General features: G+C 37.8%; 1 protein-coding gene across 1 annotated transcript in view; it reads right to left on the bottom strand.

The window, feature by feature from the left end:
• The window catches only part of PCSK5 (proprotein convertase subtilisin/kexin type 5), a 317195-nt gene that overhangs the window by 85862 nt on the left and 212550 nt on the right, over positions 1 to 18783 (bottom strand). The window lies entirely within an intron of this gene.

Raw genomic sequence — 18783 nt, forward strand, 5'->3', positions numbered from 1 at the left:
GATGAGCGATTACGTGGACCAGACCTATAGGGAGACAGCATGAGCAATCAGCAATCATCAAATATCCAACTTACTAGTCAACCAAAAATCCAAGGCCAAAGCAGTCTCCTTTTATGTTTCTCAAGATTGTGTAAAAGGAAAATGGGAATCAGTAGCCAGAAAATGAATGCCATTGTACAGATGCTAAATAAGTCAGCAATTATGGGAAAGGATTCATTTTGAGCTGGAAGAACCAAGATGAGGCAGAAGTGTTTAAAGCCTGCAGAGATTGAGGAAAAACATTACTCTGACTGCAGCCAGTGTGTGCCAACGATGATTCAAGAATAAAATACAGACTTTTCAACAAAGGAAACCAATCTTCTTTTGTCAGGTAATGAAGAGCCCAAAGGGATCGCCAGGTGGTGAGTCCCACTACGAGCAGGAGTGTATCCCTAATGGGAGTGTGTTTGTTCTGTGTTCTATATTAATTCAAAAGTCCCGGGTCTAAAGCTGGGTTGCAGTAACAGAAAACACAGTTAATAATACCTCCAGATTTAGAAATATGATTTGTATTGGTAGCACCAGGATCCCTGCTTATGATCCATCCACACCTGAATGAAAGCAGAAAAGATAAAAGAAAAAACTGGTTTGAGATCACCTAAGTCAAATTTTTATTTTACTCCTTTGTGAAACCACTCACTGATTCCCTGAATTTAGTCTAAACCAAAGGTGTGGGAATTTGGTTTATAAACACACTTACGATAGTCCCCAATTTACAAAGAAAAATTCTGTCATTTAAACTGAAGTGTCTTCTTTCCACTATAAATCCCAGCTTATCTGTAGGATTTGTCATTATACCTGAAAGACATCAATAAGTTTTCTGCAGCCTTAAAAATGATTATTTTGTTTGTAAGCTCAATAATCATTTCCTTGAAATTATGTAAATGCTTATGGAGTAAAACCTGATGGGTGGTCAGCCAGAGGTACACTAAGTTGAGATCACACGCATTGAAATCAATTCATGATCACGGAACTTTCTTTCCACCTGCTCTTGTGGTACACTCAATTCCCTCTGAGAATATTACCCTGAGACTATAAATTCTGGCCATTCTAAAGCCCTCTCTCCTAAAAGGAACCCTCTGTTGGTGGGAATGTAAATTGGTGCAGCCACTATGGAAAACAGTATGGAGGTTCCTAAAAAAACTAGAAATAGAGTTGCCATATGATCCAGCAATCCCACTCCTGGGCATATACCTGGAGAAAACTCAAATTCGAAAAGATACATGCACCCCAATGTTCATGGCAGCACTATTTACAATAGCCAAGACATGGAAGCACCTAAGTGTCCATCGACCAAAGAAGATGTGGTATATATATACAACGGAATGTTACACAGCCATAAAAAAGAATGAAATAATGCTATTTGCAACAACATGGTTGGACCTAGAGATTATCATACTAAGTGAAGACAGACAAAGACAAATATCATACGATATCACTTATATGTGGAATCTAAAAAAATGATACAAATGAACTTAATTACAAAACAGAAATAGATCCAGACATAGAAAACAAACTATGGTTACCAAAGGGGAAAGGTTGGGGTGGGGGAGGGATAAATTAGGAGTTTGGGATTAACATATACACACATATATAAAATAACCAACAAGGACCTACTATATAGCACAGGGAACTATACTCAATATTTTGTAATAACCTATAAGGGAAAAGAATCTGAAATGCATATATATACACACACATATATATATGTATATATAACGGAATCACTTTGCTGTATACCTGAAACTAACACAACATTGTAAATCAACTATACTTCAATAAAAAATAAAAATAATTTAAAAAATAGGCCTCTGTCTTTATGCAACCATAACCTGGAATCTAAATCTGACTCTCTTTTTTGTCCCCAATCTTTGAAATTGTTTGAAGTAGACCAAATGTGTTGGTATGAGAGCTTCCTCCCTAAGTTTATCCTGGTCACGCTGGGAGAAACTCAGGTCTGGGAAAGAAACTGGAGGACACAGCTTACTCCCCCTTTTCTGCTAATTTTGTAGGCTACCTAACACTGGGCATGAATAAATACATAATTCTAAGGTAACTGACCTTGTCCTGCAGAAGGACACTGTGGCCCCCGTTATTTATTTCTAATTAAATTTTTTTAAAAATAAATTTATTTATTATTTTTGGCTATGTTGGGTCTTTGTTGCTGTGCGCGGGCTTTCTCTAGTTGCAGCGAGCGGGGGGCTACTCTTCATTGCAGTGTGCGGGCTTCTCATTGCGGTGGCTTCTCTTGTTGTGGAGCATGGGCTGTAGAGCGCACAGCCTTCAGTAGATGCAGCACGTGGGCTCAGTAGTTGTGGCTCACGGGCTTAGATGCTCTGCAGCATGTGGGATCTTCCTGGACCAGGGCTTGAACCCTGTCCCCTGCATTGGCAGGCGGATTCTTAACCACTGCGCCACCAGGGAAGCCCTCTAATTTAAATTTGTTCTCAAAATAATAATAAACATAGTTTCTAATCACATGAGAATGGTATAAATTGTGCTTTAGAGTCAGGAAGACTTCGGGTAAATCATGACCTGCTACTTAATAGGTCTGTCACCCTAGTAGCCTATTTACTAAAATTCTCTGGACTCAGTTTCCCACCTGAAATGTGGAGACAAATTCATTAGCTCAAATTCTTGGTTGCAAGAATTTGAGGTAAGGAATATAAAGTGCCCGGCACATGAAAGTTTCTCAAAGACAGCAGTCATTATGGTTACTTGAACAACCTATCATCCCAGAAAAATTCAGAAGAACCACTTTCTGAATTTATACTAGCATCTGATGAATTGTCACTTAATTAAGCTAAGTTTTCCTCTATGCTCCTAAATTTTAATAGCATGTTTTTTAGTTTCTGTAATAGATGAACAAAATAGCATCTTCAACACCTTGGTATATTTCTGCTTAGTGAAATAATAATGCTACTAAGATGTGTCAAAAAGCTCTGGTTTTAAAAGCTGATGGTGGAGGCAGCAACTGGTTGGGAAAGAACTGTTTGTACCCGCTGTGATTGTAATAAACCCTCTCTATTTGTGGGAAGATCTTCCCTTTTGATGGTTGGCCATTGATGTGATGTTGTAAAGGATGGTGAATTGTTCTTTGGTTTGATATCCTAGTGCTTTTCAAGTACCAAATGTTAGGATGAAGACTTTGAACATACTTATTCGCTTAACTGAACTACCGGACTGAAGTGTTTTGAAACTTTTTCTACATAGTTTGAGGATCTGCAGAGTTCTTACCTCAAAAGCCAGCAGGTGAACCCTTGGACAGGCAACAAAAAATATTTGGCTGCATCTCTGTTATCACTATTATTTTAAATTACTTTACAGCATTTTTCTCTCATTATATTTTTCCTATTAAGTACAAAGAATGAAAATGATCCTTTTCTACATGCTTATGTTTTTAAACAAAGGTTTTCAAAGTTCAGCTTTAATTTTAAACTTAAATGAAAATGACTAAGCATTTTGGATTCTAGAATTTTAAGTAAATGTTATTCTATTTTAGACACTCCTGGTTCATTATGTAAACTCCTAGCAATCTTTTTAATTATTAGACTTCAACAGTAACGAAAAATATTTTTCAAAAATTTCATGCTACAAACACATACACACACTCTGAGGAAAAGATCAACTGAGATGAATAGAAATCTATTACAACAGTTTTGGAGGTATTTTAAATAACCCTATGGCTGATGTGACTGGACTGAAAAAAATAATGTTTAATTTTCCCATACTTCACATGAAGAAAACAAAGCTGGCTTGTCACCTAAAGGAAAGTAGAGGGAATAAAAGTAACAAAACACCTCAAACCTCAGCCCTGTTTCCCTGTCTCCCAAACTAAAGACTCAAGACATTGATGGGCAAAATGCAGGTACATAATTCCCTACTGGACAAGAACTCCTTTTTTATTTTCAAGGCAGCCCACGTATTAACTCCGATATCTCTCCTGTCCCTATTATCAGTGTCTCAATTCCCAGAAACAGTGGCAGAAAATAGAGGATAAATTCCAACTTTCTTTTCTATTGCCTCCCCTACTCTATATGTTGGGATGCCAAAATCATGTCTTTCCAGTGAGGGGTGCACAAGAGACAGAGTTGTGACTAATAAAACATAAGTGGGAGTCTACTGAGCATTTCTGAGAAAGTCTCTGCTTTCCTACCACAGGCACTGCCTAATCCTCCTTCACTCTTTCCTTCCTCTTTTTAACTGAATGTGGATGTGATGGCTGGCGCTACAGCAGCCATTAAGAAAAAGTCAAGAGATAACACAGACTTTGGCCTTGGTAGCCTTGGGCTTCTGAACCAACATCTTCACTTGTGGATGTCCTGTTGTACCAGCCACACATAGCTATTAAATACAATTCCTAACATATGTATCTCCAGAAGTACAGAGTATTAGATAGCATTTATTGAGTATTCACTGTGTGCCAGGCACATTGTGAAAAGTACTCAATATTTCATTTATTTCTCACAACAATCCTATGAGACAGGTACTATTATTATTACTAAAATAAGGAAATCAAAGCAGGGAAAGTTTAACGACCCTGTTAGGGTCACATGATTAGCAAAAGCTGAAATTGGCTACAGGCAGTCTGACTCCAGAGCCCTAGGTCTGACCTATTCCATCACCATTTGTCTTGTACTGGAGAAGGTGCCAAAAGGGGAAGAGTCAGGGTAACAATCATTGTAGGGACTGGCCAGCAAGCCTCCAATTTTTATAGTAGGGGTAGGAAATGATCCTGTCCTCACTTAGCATCCACACTTTGGATGGCTCTCTACCAGCATCTCAGAGTTGACTGGGGGTTTTGTCCCTCATCCCACAATTCAATGGCAGATTTGAGTAGGTCTGTGCCTGGATGCTAGTTAGAGCAGTTCATCATCACACCCTTTTGAAACCAGAGTTTCTCATTGAGAATTTAAAAAAAAGAATAGAAACAAAGAAAAAGAAAGGAAGGAAAACAATTTTTAAGGTAAAAGAAACATAAGAGAAGAGTGCAGGATGGTCCTTCAAGATGGCGGCAAAGAGGTGAGGATCGCCTTCCTCCCCACAAATACATCAGAAATACTTCTACATGCGGAACAGCTCCTACAGAACACCTACTGAACGCTGCCAGAAGACCTCAGACTTCCCAAACGACAAGAAACTCCCCCACGTACCTGGGTAGGGGAAAAGAAAAAAGAATAAATGGAGACAAAAGAATAGGAACGGGACTGCACCCGTGGGAGGGAGCTGTGAAGGAGGAAAGGTTTCCACACACTAGGAAGCCCCTTCAATGGCAGGGACGGGGATGGGGGATGAGGGGAAGCTTCGGAGCCCAGAGGGAGAGCACAGCAACAGGAGTGCAGAGGAAAAAGCGGAGAGATTCCCGCACAGAGGATCGGGGCCGACCGGCACTCACCAGCCCGAGAGGCTTGGGAGCTGGGGCGGGCGGGGCTGGGAGCTGAGGCTCGGGCTTTGGAGGTCAGACCCCAGGGAGAGGACTGGGGTTGGCTGCATGAGCACAGCCTGAAGGGGGCTAGTGCGCCACAGCTAGCCGGGAGGGAGTCTGGGAAAAAGTCTGGAACTGCCTAAGAGGCAAGAGACCATTGTTTCGGGGTGCGCGAGAAGAGGGAATTCAGAGGGTTGCCTAAACGAGCCCAGAGATGGGCGTGAGCTGCAGCTATCAGCGTGGACCCCAGAGACGGGCATGAAACGCTAAGGCTGCTGCTGCTGTAGCACCAAGAAGCCTGTGTGCGAGCACAGGTCACTATCCACACCTCCCCTCCCGGGAGCCTGTGCAGCCCGCCACTGCCAGGGCCCCGTGATCCAGGGACGACTTCCCCGGGAGAACACATGGCGAACCTCAGGCTGTTGCAATGTCATGCTGGCCTCTGCCATTGCAGGCTCCCCCCGCATTCTGTACCCCTCCCTCCTCCCAGCCTGAGTGAGCCAGAGCCCCCTAATCAGCTGCTCCTTTAACCCCCTTCTGTCTGGGTGAAGAACAGATGCCAGAGGGTGACCTACATGCAGAGGCAGGGCCAGATTGAAAGCTGAACCCCAGGAGCTGTGCGAACAAAGAAGAGAAAGGGAAATATCTCCTAGCAGCCTCAGGAACAGTGGATTAAATCTCCACAATCAACTTGATGTTCCCTGCATCTGTGGAATACCTGAACGGACAACGTTTATACTACTTATTATCATTGGTGGATTTGTTTATTGGTTTGGTGCTCTCCTCTTTTTTTTTATTAAAAAATTTATTTAATTGATATTTAAAAATTTTTTTATTTTAATAACTTTATTTATTTTTTCCTTTCTTTCTTTCTTTTTTCTCACCCTGTTCTTCTGAGCCATGTGGCTGACAGGGCCTTGGTGCTCCGGCTGGGTGTCAGGACTGAGCCTCTGAGGTGGGAGAGCCGAGTCCAGGACACTGGACCACCAGAGACCTCCTGGCCCCATGTCATGAGACCTCCTGGCCCCATGTCATATCAATTGGCGAGAGCTCTCCCAGAGACATCCATCTCAATGTTAAGACCCAGCACCACTCAATGACCAGCAAGCTGCAGTGCTAGACACCCCATGCCAAACAACTAGCAAGACAGGAACCCACCCCCACCCATTAGCAGAGAGGCTGCCTAAAATCATAATAAGGTCAGACACACTAAAACACACCACCGGATGTGGTCCTGCCCACCAGAAAGACAAGATCCAGCCTCATCCACCAGAATACAGGCACTAGTCCCCTCCACCAGCAAGCCTACACAACCCACTGAACCAACCTTACCCACTGGGGGCAGACACCAAAAAAACGGGAACTATGAACCTGCAGCCTGCGAAAAGGAGACCCCAAACAAAGTAAGTTAAGCAAAATGAGAAGACACAGAAATATGCAGCAGATGAAGGAGCAAGGCAAAAACCCACCACACCAAACAAATGAAGAGGAAATAGGCGGTCTACCTGAAAAAGAATTCAGAGGAATGATAGTAAAGAGGATCCAAAATCTTGGAAATAGAATGGAGAAAATACAAGAAACGTTTAACAAGGACCTAGAAGAACTAAAGAGCAAACAAACAATGATGAACAACACAATAAATGAAATTAAAAATTCTCTAGAGGGAATCAATAGCAGAATAACTGAGGCAGAAGAACGGATAAGTGACCTGGAAGTTAAAATAGTGGAAATAAGTACTGCAGAGCAGAATAAAGAAAAATGAATGAAAAGAATTGAGGACAGTCTCAGAGACCTCTGGGAAAACATTAAACACACCAACATTCGAATTATAGGGGTCTCAGGAGAAGAAAGGAAAAAGAAAGGGACTGAGAAAATATTTGAAGAGATTATAGTTGAAAACTTCCTCAATATGGGAAAGGAAATAATGAAGTCCAGGAAGTGTAGAGAGTCCTATACAGGATAAATCCAAGGAGAAACACACCAAGACACATATTAATCAAACTATCAAAGATTAAATATAAAGAAAAAATATTAAAAGCAGCAAGGGAAAAGCAACGGATAACATACAAGGGAATCCCATAAGGTTAAGAGCTGGTTTCTCAGCACACACTCTGCAAGCCAGAAGGGTGTAGCAGGACATATTTAAAGTGATGAAAGGGAAAAACCTACAAGAAAGATTACTGTACTCAGCAATGACCTCATTCAGATTTGACGAGGAAGTTAAAACATTTATAGACAAGCAAAAGCTAAGAGAATTTAGCACCACCAAACCAACTTTACAACAAATGCTAAAAGAACTTCTCTAGGCAGGAAACACAAGAGAAGGAAAAGACCTACAATACCAAACCCAAAACAATTAAGAAAATGGTAATAGGAACATGCATATCGATAATTAACCTTAAACGTAAATGGATTAAATGCTCCAGCCAAAAGACATAGACTGGCTGAATGGATACAAAAACAAGACCCGTATATATGCTGTCTACAAGAGACCCACTTCAGACCTAGGGACACATAGAGACCGAAAGTGAGGGGATGGAAAAAGATATTCCATGCAAATGGAAATCAAAACAAAGCTGGAGTAGCATTACTCATACCAGAAAAAATAGAATTTAAAGACTATTACAAGAGACAAAGAAGGACACTACATAATAATCAAGGGATCATTCCACGAAAAAGACATAACAATTGTAAAATTTTATGCACCCAATATAGGAGCACCTCAATACATAAGGGAAATGCTAACAGCCATAAAAGGGGAAATCGACAGTACCACGATAATAGTAGGGGACTTTAACACCCCACTTTCACGAATGGACAGAACAATCAAAATGCAAATAACTAAGGAAACACAAGCTTTAAGTGATACATTAAACAAGATGGACTTAATGGATATTTAGAGGACATTCCATCCAAAAACAACAGAACACACCTTCTTCTCAAGTGTTCATGGAATATTCTCCAGGATAGATCATATCTTGTGTCACAAATCAACCCTTGGTAAATTTAAGAAAATTGAAATCATATCAAGTATCTTTTCTGACCATTATGCAAGGAGACTAGATATCAATTACAGGGAAAATAACTGTAAAAAATACAAACATATGGAGGCTAAACAAAATGCTACTAAATAACCGAGATCCTTGAAGAAATCAAAGAGGAAATCAAAAAACACCTAGAAACAAATGACAATGAAAACATGATGGCCCCAAACCTATGTCATGCAGCAAAAGCAGTTCTAAGAGGGAAGTTTACAGCAATACAATCCTTCCTCAAGAAACAAGAAAAATCTCAAATAAACAACCTAACCTTACACCTAAAGCAATTAGAGAAAGAAGAACAAAAAAACCCCCGAAGTTAGCAGAAGGAAATAAATCATAAAGACAAGATCAGAAATAAATGAAAAAGAAATGAAGGAAATGATAGCAAAGATCAATAAAACTAAAAGCTGGTTCTTTGAGAAGATAAACAAAATTGATAGACTATTAGCCAGTCTCATCAAGAAAAAAAGGGAGAAGACTCAAATCAATAGAATTAGAAATGAAAAAAGGAGAAGTAACAACTGACACTGCAGAAATACAAAGGATCAAGAGAGATTACTACAAGCAACTCTATGCCAATAAAATGGACAACCTGGAAGAAATGGACAAATTCTTAGAAAAGCACAACCTTCCGAGACTGAACCAGGAAGAAACAGAAAATATAAACATACCAATCACAAGCACTGAAATTGAACCTGTAATTAAAAATCTTCCAACAAACAAAAGCCGAAGACCAGAAGGCTTCACAGGAGCATTCTATCAAACATTTAGAAAAGAGTTAACACCTATCCTTCTCAAACTCTTCCAAAATATAGCAGAGGGAGGAACACTCCCACAGTCATTCTACAAGGCCACCATCACCCTGATACCAAAACCAGACAGAGAGATCACAAAAAAAGAAAATTACAGGGCAAGATCAGTGATGAACACAGACACGAAAATCCTCAACAAAATACTAGCAAACAGAATTCAGCAGCCCATTAAAAGGATCATACACCATGATCAAGTGCAATTTACCCCAGGAATGCAAGGATTCTTCAACATACAGAAATCAATCATTGTGATACACCATATTAACAAATTGAAAAATAAAAACCATATGATAATCTCAATAGATGGAGAAAAAGCTTTCGAAAAATTCAACACCCATTTATCACAACAACTGTCCAGAAAGGCATAGAGGGAACCTACCTCAACATAATAAAGGCCATACATGACAAACCCACAGCAAACATCATTCTCAATGGTGAAAAATTGAAACCATTTCCACCAAGATTAGGAACAAGACAAGGCTGCCCACTCTCACCAATATTATTCAACATAGTTTTGGAAGTTTTAGCCACAGCAATCAGAGAAGAAAAAGAAATAAAAGGAATCCAAATCAGAAAAGAAGAAGTAAAATGGTCACTGTTTGCAGATGACATGATACTATACATAGAGAATCCTAAAGATGCTGCCAGAAAACTACTAGAGCTAATCAATGAATTTGGTAAAGTAGCAGGATAGAAAATTAATGCACAGAAATCTCTTGTATTCATATACACTAATGATGAAAAATCTGAAAGAGAAATTAAGGAAACACTCCCATTTACCATTGCAAGAAAAAGAATAAAATATCTAGGAATAAACCTACCTAAAGGGCTTCCCTGGTGGTGCAGTGTTTGAGAATCTACCTGCCAATGCAGGGAACAAGGTTTGAGCCCTGGTCCAGGAAGATCCCACATGCCGTGGAGCAAGTAGGCCTGTATGCCACAACTACGGAGCCTGAGCTCTAGAGCCCACGAGCCACAACTACTGAGCCTGCGTGCTACAACTACTGAAGCCCATGAACCTAGAGCCTGTGCTCTGCAACAAGAGAAGCCACCGCAGTGAGAAGCCTGGGCACCACAATGAAGAGGAGCTGTCACTCGCTGCAACTACAGAAAGACTGCGTGCAGCAATGAAGACCCAATGCACCCAAAAAAATAAGTAAATTTATATAAGAAAACAACAACAACAACAAAAACCTACCTAAGGAAACAAGATACCCGTATAAAGAAAACTATGACACTGATGAAAGAAATTAAAGATGATACAAACAGATGGAGAGATACACCATCTTGGATTGGAAGCATCAACATTGTGAAAATGACTATACTACCCAAAGCAAGCTACAGATTCAATGCAATCGCTATCAAACTACCAATGGCATTTTTCACAGAACAAGAACAAAAAGTTAAAGAATTTGTATGGTAACACAAAAGACCCTGAATAGCCAAAGCAATCTTGAGAAAGAAAAACAGAGCTGGAGGATCAGGCTCCCTGACTTTAAACTATACCACAAAGCTACAGTAATCAAGACAGCATGGTACTGGTACAAAAACAGCAATATAGATCAATGGGACAGGATAGAAAGCCCAGAGATAAACCCACGCTCATATGGTCACCTTATCTTTGAGAAAGGAGGCAAGAATATACAATGGAGAACAGACAGCCTCTTCAATATGTGGTGCTGGGAAAACTGGACAGCTACATGTAAAGGAATGAAATTAGAACACTCCCTAACAACATAGACAAAAATAAACTCTAAATGGATTTAAGACCTAAATGCAAGGCCAGACATTAGAGGAAAACATAGGCAGAACACTCTGTGAATCACAGGAAGATCTTTTTTGACCCACCTCCCCGAGTAATGGAAATAAAATAAAAAATAAACAAATGGGACCTAATGAAACTTCAAACCTTTTGCCCAGCAAAGGAAACCATAAACAAGATGAAAAGACAACCCTCAGAATGGGAGAAAATATTTGCAGACGAAGCACCTGACAAAGGATTAATCCCAAAATATACAAGCAGCTCATGCAGCTCAATACCAAAAAAACAAACAACCTAATCAAAAAATGGGCAGAAGACCTAAATGGACATTTCTCCAAACAATATATACAGATTGCCAACAAACACATGAAAGGATGCTCAACATCACTAGTCATTAGAGAAATGGAAATGAAAACTACAATGAGGTATCACCTCACACCGGTCAGTATGTCCATCAACAAAAAATCTACAAACAATAAATGCTGGAGAGGGTGTGGAGAAAAGGGAATCCTTTTGCACTGTTGGTGGGTGATGTAAACTGATACAACCACTATGGAGAACAGTATGGAGGTTCCTCAAAAAACTAAGAATATAACTACCATATGACCCAGCAATCCCACTACTGGGCACATATCCTGAGAAAACAATAATTCAAAAGGAGTCATGTACCACAGTGTTCACTGCAGCACTATTTACAACAGCCAGGACATGGAAGCAACCTAAGTGTCCATTGACACATGAATGGATAAAAAAGACGTGGCACGTATATACAATGGAATATCACTCAACCCTAAAAAGAAACGAAATTGAATTATTTGTAGTGAGGTGGATGGACCTAGAGTCTGTCATACAGAGTGAAATAAGTCAGAAAGTGAAAAACAAATACTGTATGTTAACATATATATGGAATCTAAAAAAAAAAAAAAAAAGTTTCTGAAGAACCTAGGGGTAGAACAGGAATAAAGACACAGACGTAAAGAATGGACTTGAGGACACAGGGATGGGGAAGGGTAAGTTGAGACAAAGTGAGAGAGTGCCATGGACATATATACACTACCAAGTGTAAAGCAGATAGCTAGTGGGAAGTAGCCGCATAGCACAGGGAGATCAGTTTGCTGCTTTGTGTCCACCTAGACGGGTGCGATAGGGAGGGTGGGAGGGAGACACAAGAGGGATGGGATATGGGGATATCTGTATACGTATAGCAGGTTCACTTTGTTATACAGCAGCAACTAACAACAATGTAAAGAAATCATACTCAATAAAGACATTTAAAAAAGGGGGGGGGGAAGAGAAGAGTGCAAAGGACAGGAGAAACAAAGGAAAAGAGAGAAGAAAGCAGTAGAAGAGAAACAACAATACTATGGAGCCCATCGAAAAGATAGTGCAGAAGGAATCAATCAATCAGTCAATAAAGCAAGTTGAGATATCAAAATAGAAGCCTAGAGAAAGCAAGATTACAAGGAGTATAAAGTGATATTAGCAAAAGCAGAGTTTGCACTGCAGGGAGTAAAGTGATACAGACATGGATATTGTTGAGTAGATGTAGAGAACTGAAATAATGATGTGGAATAAAAATGTAAGAGCTTTCCACATTTTTTTTTTTTAGGAAAATAATGAAGAGATGACAAGGAAAGACAAAATGATAGATTTGGAGGACAGAAAACAGAAACCTACTTCAGGATACTAGCTTTGTCTTCCTCTGAGGACTGATATCTACTGAGTCTTTACTCACCAGATATTCTATTCTGTGCTTTGTATACCTTACTTCACTTAATGTATACAGAACAATCCCATGAGGTAGACAACATCATTACTCCCTTTTTACAGATGTAGAAACTAAGGCTTCAAAAGGTTGAACATCTTTCCCAAAGTCATATAACAGTGAGAACTACAATGGGACTTTGAAGCCAGGTCTCTTAGACTACAAAGTCCAAGCTCTGAAACCCCACGGCAGACTTTATCAATAATCAAAATCACGCGTGATTTAAGATGTCCAAGGGAGGCTGAAAGGACACAATATGTTTCAGGAAATATTAAGAGCTGCATCCCATAGACTCATCCTAAAATATATAAATAGGTATACACACACACACATATTCATTACGAACACAAATGAAAAGAAAGCTATTCGAGGATTTAAAAAACAAAACAAAATAGGATTTATATCTTAAGACTTTCTCGGCAAAGCTCATTTCAGGAGACAATGAAAGGTCAGAAAAAGCTATTGAAATGAACCAAGAATTTTATACTGAGCTCCTTGTCCATCGTGAGTCAATGCAGAAGACACACATCTGCAGGGCTGAGAAAGTATACTAACCCACCTTTCTACAAACACACACTCTGAAAACCAAAATAAAACAAATAATTTAAAGAGCTATTTCAGCTGATGAATAAAAACATCCAAATTAAAAACCCCAGAATGGGTAGTTGTTAGTAAGACTTACTGATGGCTCTAAGATAAATTAAACATAGAGTTGATCATTGTTTTCACACAATTCTTCTGAAAAGAAAAATAATGATAAGAAGTAAATTAACTAAAATAGTCTGTTGTGTAAATCCAAATTATGAGATTAAAGATGGAGAAATGAGTATAGATGGGAGAAGTAAAAGCAAATGTAAATCAAGTTCATATAGCAAGGAGTCAAGAGATAACTTGTTTCTTATAAGATAAATATTTATTTTAAAATACCACTATTGTATACTTGAAAATGACATTTTAAAATTATTAAAAAGTGAAATTTCTACCTAAAAAATAAAATATAAAAACTAAACATTAAAGAATGGCAGAGATTTTTCCATTACATGTACATACACACACGAATGGATGGCAAAATTAGTTGCAAACAATATAGCATCTTAGACAGAAACACTGAAAAGGACAGAAAAGTATAATTTAGCTCTACTTACCATGAATATCTAACAGTATAAAATTTGTGCATCAAAATATATGGATCAAAGACTTTAAGACAAAAGAAGTAACTAATGGAACCACACTATTGTTCAGATAATTTAATCAATGTATTTCAGGAGAAAAAATACAAAGGATCTATTTACATAATAGATATAATTTAATAATATTAAAATATATGTCCTACAAAGAGCAACTTTTTCACTTAAGTATTCATGGATCACCTAAAGAGTTTTTGGAAGAAAAATTGAAGGTATACTAGGCCAAAAGGAAATCTCAACAATTGCCCTAAGGAAAAACAATACCTCTCAAACCACTAGTGCAGTTAATTATCTGACCTTATTATCTGACCATAATACAGTGAAAAAAAAGTCAATAGTAAATCTCAATAGAAACAAAGTTTCTTAAACACTTAACTGTACTATTTTCAACTGTCATTCTATCAAAGAGGAAGCCAAAACATCATTAGGAAATAATGATATGTAGCCAAAAGTATGTTCAGAGGTAAATGTCCACATTTAAAAATTGTATTAATGTAAAAGGAAAAATAAATGAACCATGATTCAACCAATAAGAGTCATAAAAGAACAGAGTGATCCTAAGGAAAATAAGAAAGTAACAAAGTAAAAAAGGACAAAAGAAAAACAGCATTACTAAACAGTAAATCCAAGAACTGGCCTTTTGAAAAACAACAAGAACAAAAACATCTAAGAAAATAATATATATACTATACACATGACATTAATATAATGACATTATATATAATACAATATATAATCTATATAATAATGTTGTTAATGAAAAATATTGCCTGCCATATCAGCAAACAAAGGATGTTGCAGCCATCAAGCCATCACATTACAGCCATCCCTATGGTGAGCCCTGAGGGAACTCAGGATAGAAACATAATGCCCATCATCATCAGACACTGTACCACGCCCCCCCCACCCCACTGGCCCCAGATAGCTGAGGTGCATATCAAAGGAATGATTTCAGTCAGCCCAGACTCTTGTATCTTCCCATATACAGAAAGGCACTAAATTCCTTAACTTGAGATATCTGGTTTTCTTTAATTAATAGTAATCTTTTGATGTTCTAACTATCTGGTTTTCCTTGCAAAAACTCCTATATATACTGGCTTCCCACCTTGCCTCTTTGGAACATCTTTCAGAGTTATCTGAGATGCTATGTCCCGTGCTGAAGTCCTCAGTTTTGTCCACTGAAGAAAACATTAACTCTCAACTTTTAGGTTGTGCATCTTTTTTCAATTGACAATATATAATCTATATATAAGTATACATAATGGTATTACATACAATTATATTACAGTTAGATATATATAACTATATATATAATTGGCTAAACATTTTTTTAAAAATCTTATAAAATGGACATGGTTCTGGAGAATACAAATTAAAAAAATTAAAATCGAGAAAAGTTACCAAAGAATTACCTTTCAAAAAGGCTTTAAGGCCAGATGGTTTCCTTCAGCCTTATAAGGACAGCTATCCCAAGTGTCTCCAGAGAAAGAAAAAGTTACAAAATTTCACAATTTTTACGTCTCTTGATATCAAAAACTGGCAGAGAGAGAGGCCAGTTTCAAGGTCAAACAAATCTGAGTTAGGAAGCCTGGCTCTTCATTTATTACCTGCACTACCTTCTACATGAGTAATAAATGAAAAAACCATAAAAAAATACTTTAAAAGATTCTGTTTATCTGCCATAAGTACACAAGTAGTATTACCAAGCTGCTGTAGCAATAATATAGAACACACACACACACACACATTCAGTAAAAGAAACTATAAATTTCTACTAAGAAAAAGAAGCACAAATAAAATATTCTAAAGCCAAACCAATAGCATATTAAAGAACTAAATTTAATTTGTGAATATAAGCAGAAAACATATTAAGAAATCTGTTATTCTAATAAATCACATCAACAATTTTTGTATGAGACACTATATATTAACCTCAACAGACACTGAGAAAACACCCAAATCCCATTCCTAACAAAACCTTTATAAAACCAAAAATGTTGCACAGACACAATAAACAAAAGCAAACATCCACAAAAAGTGGAAAAAAAAAGGTAAAAAAAATCCAGGGAAAATCAGGACCTATACATGAAAGCCTACTGTCATTCTTGACATTTAACATTTTAAATGGTTAGCTAATATAATAGAAATATTAATTGTGATATCAGCTTCCATAGTTTTAATACTTTCCATATGCCTAAATTTATTTAATCCTAGCAACAATCTTGTGATTCTGGGTTACTACCCCTAATTTCAGATGAAGGAACTGAAACTGAAGGTTAAGAAACTTAATTTTCACTTGTTCAAGGCTACGCAGGTAGCACTAGCCTACAGACAGGTTTGGAACTGAAGACAACCTGATTCCAAGAGCTAAACGTATAATGACTAATTTGTGCAATAAGAACAAACATGAAAAATACTCAAATGAACAGAGATAAGTATTACTATTGTCAGATACTATGTATTCTTCAAAAAAAAAAAAAAACAACCCTCAAGGTAATCAGTTACATGTGAATTAAAGGGGCAAGAGATAAGAAAAATATACAAAACAAAAACAACAGCTCTGTTATAAACAAGCAATAATCAGTTAAAGGTATAATGGTAACAGCAAAACAAATAATTACTACTCCCGGTCCGGGAAAATCCCACATGCCGCAGAGCGGCTAGGTCAGTGAGCCATGGCCACTGAGCCTGCGCTCCGCAACGGGAGAGCCACAACAGTGAGAGGCCCGAGTACCGCAAAAAAAAAAAAAAAAAAAAAAAAAAGTATAATAAAAAAGTTAATGGGGAAGAAATGACAAAATGCACAACAAAATCTGAAGGGAAAGCAACATGCAGATTGAAGATAGTAGAGTAGGAAATATTTTTACAATAAATATTGTATATATTAAGAATATTTGGACCCAGAATTATAATATTGGGAGTTACTGCACTATTCAAGCATAAAAGTCGCTGAAAGTTGATTTTGTTGGGAGACCTTCGATTTTTGTTTATATACTTCATGATTTATATTCTTCTTTACAAAGAACATGTATTATTTTAGTGATAATAATCTAGTTATAAAAATGGTCCTCCTCGTAGAAAATGGACTTGAGGACACGGGGAGAGGGAAGGGTAAGCTGGGGTGAAGTGAGAGTGGCATGGACATATATACACTACCAAATGTAAAACAGATAGCTAGTGGGAAGCAGCCGCATAGCACAGGGAGATCAGCTCGGTGCTTTGTGACCACCTAGAGGGGTGGGATAGGGAGGGTGGGAGGAAGACTCAAGAGGGAGGAGATATAGGAACATATGTATATGTATAGCTGATTCACTTTGTTATACAGCAGAAACTAACACACCATTGTAAAGCAATGATACTCCAATAAATATGTTAAAAAAAAAAAAGGTCCTCCTGCTAATGATATCGGTGGCTATGGGATTGCTCTTCCTAGGATCTTTCAGTGTTAAATATTTATTTGCTTCTAAGAAGCTGGTGACAAAAGTCATCAGTGGAAGATTGGTAACTTTTAATTTTGCCAAATAAGGACAACATCATTTCACATAATTAAGAAAATTTTATATCAAAATAGTATATAATTTCCAAATAAGTCACTTAAATTTTTTTAAATTAAAAAGATACCTTTATTTTTAAACTAAGCTATATTGCATTACTATTATTCTTCTCTGACTGGTGATCCTCGAACACTCTCACTAAATAGCATCTCTACAGACCAGATGGTCTCTGGGCAACCTTCCAATGTTATGATGTCTCAGACAAACCGATAACAATTATTTTATGTTCCAGGTATGGTATCACATGTAATTGAGAGTTTTAGCACAATGAAAATTATAAAATTGAACACATCTGCTATGGAAAACAAGGCTATTAGATGTCAACTCCAATGGCACCTAAATTCAGAGCAATGAATAAGAATTCAGCATGACTAATACAATCACTTCCATATCATGCTCACTCCAGGAAGCTCTCTATACCATTCTTTCAAGTCGGTTGTAAAGGTTTCCAACAGCTAAATAACAAGCAGACTCCTCTGAGAGCCTACCTTAAATATCACTCAAATACTCTTTCTTCCTCCCAACATTCCTCAGTTGTGTACCAAGTTTTTCAGATGTACTGGGGGTGCCCACCGAAGACAGAAAATTAAGGTTTTTGCTGTATTCTTTCTGACTGGATGAACAATTTTAATCTCTGAAGTGATGTCCAACCAGTTTCATATACAGGCATGTTTCTCAATTTGTTGTAGGAATTTAAAAAAATTATGGATCATTCAGGGTTTTCTCCTTTTCATTTGACCTTCTGTTACCTACTTGGCCATGACTGCATCACCAATGCATGAAAAAAGGAGAAACTTGGTTAATGTGGCAATCAAACAATAACTCAGTAAAAACTCACAAAACCCAGGTATAAGTTGGATCACTTTAAAGACTCCTGTCAAAATGTATCGTCTCACTGATGGCCTTGCCTTATCCTTATTTGCTATTCTTCACCCTTTTCTACTCTTACTCCACTTTCTGTCACAATATTATCCTTTGTTTTATTTTTTTCCCTTTCATAGCAATTAATGTTAGTGTTATTATCTTTAATCTATGGAACGTATGCTCTACTAGAGCCAGGTCCAAAGCATCCCATACATTTGTACTCAATCTGCTCTACCATTCCTGGCATCTCTGGCATGGAACATGCATGTTTTGCTCAGATGTATTCTACTTCCAAGCATACTGCCAGGCACATACTGAATCACATCACAACTAT

This window comes from Pseudorca crassidens, chromosome 7, assembly GCF_039906515.1.
Source record: "Pseudorca crassidens isolate mPseCra1 chromosome 7, mPseCra1.hap1, whole genome shotgun sequence".
Lineage (NCBI taxonomy): Eukaryota > Metazoa > Chordata > Mammalia > Artiodactyla > Delphinidae > Pseudorca > Pseudorca crassidens.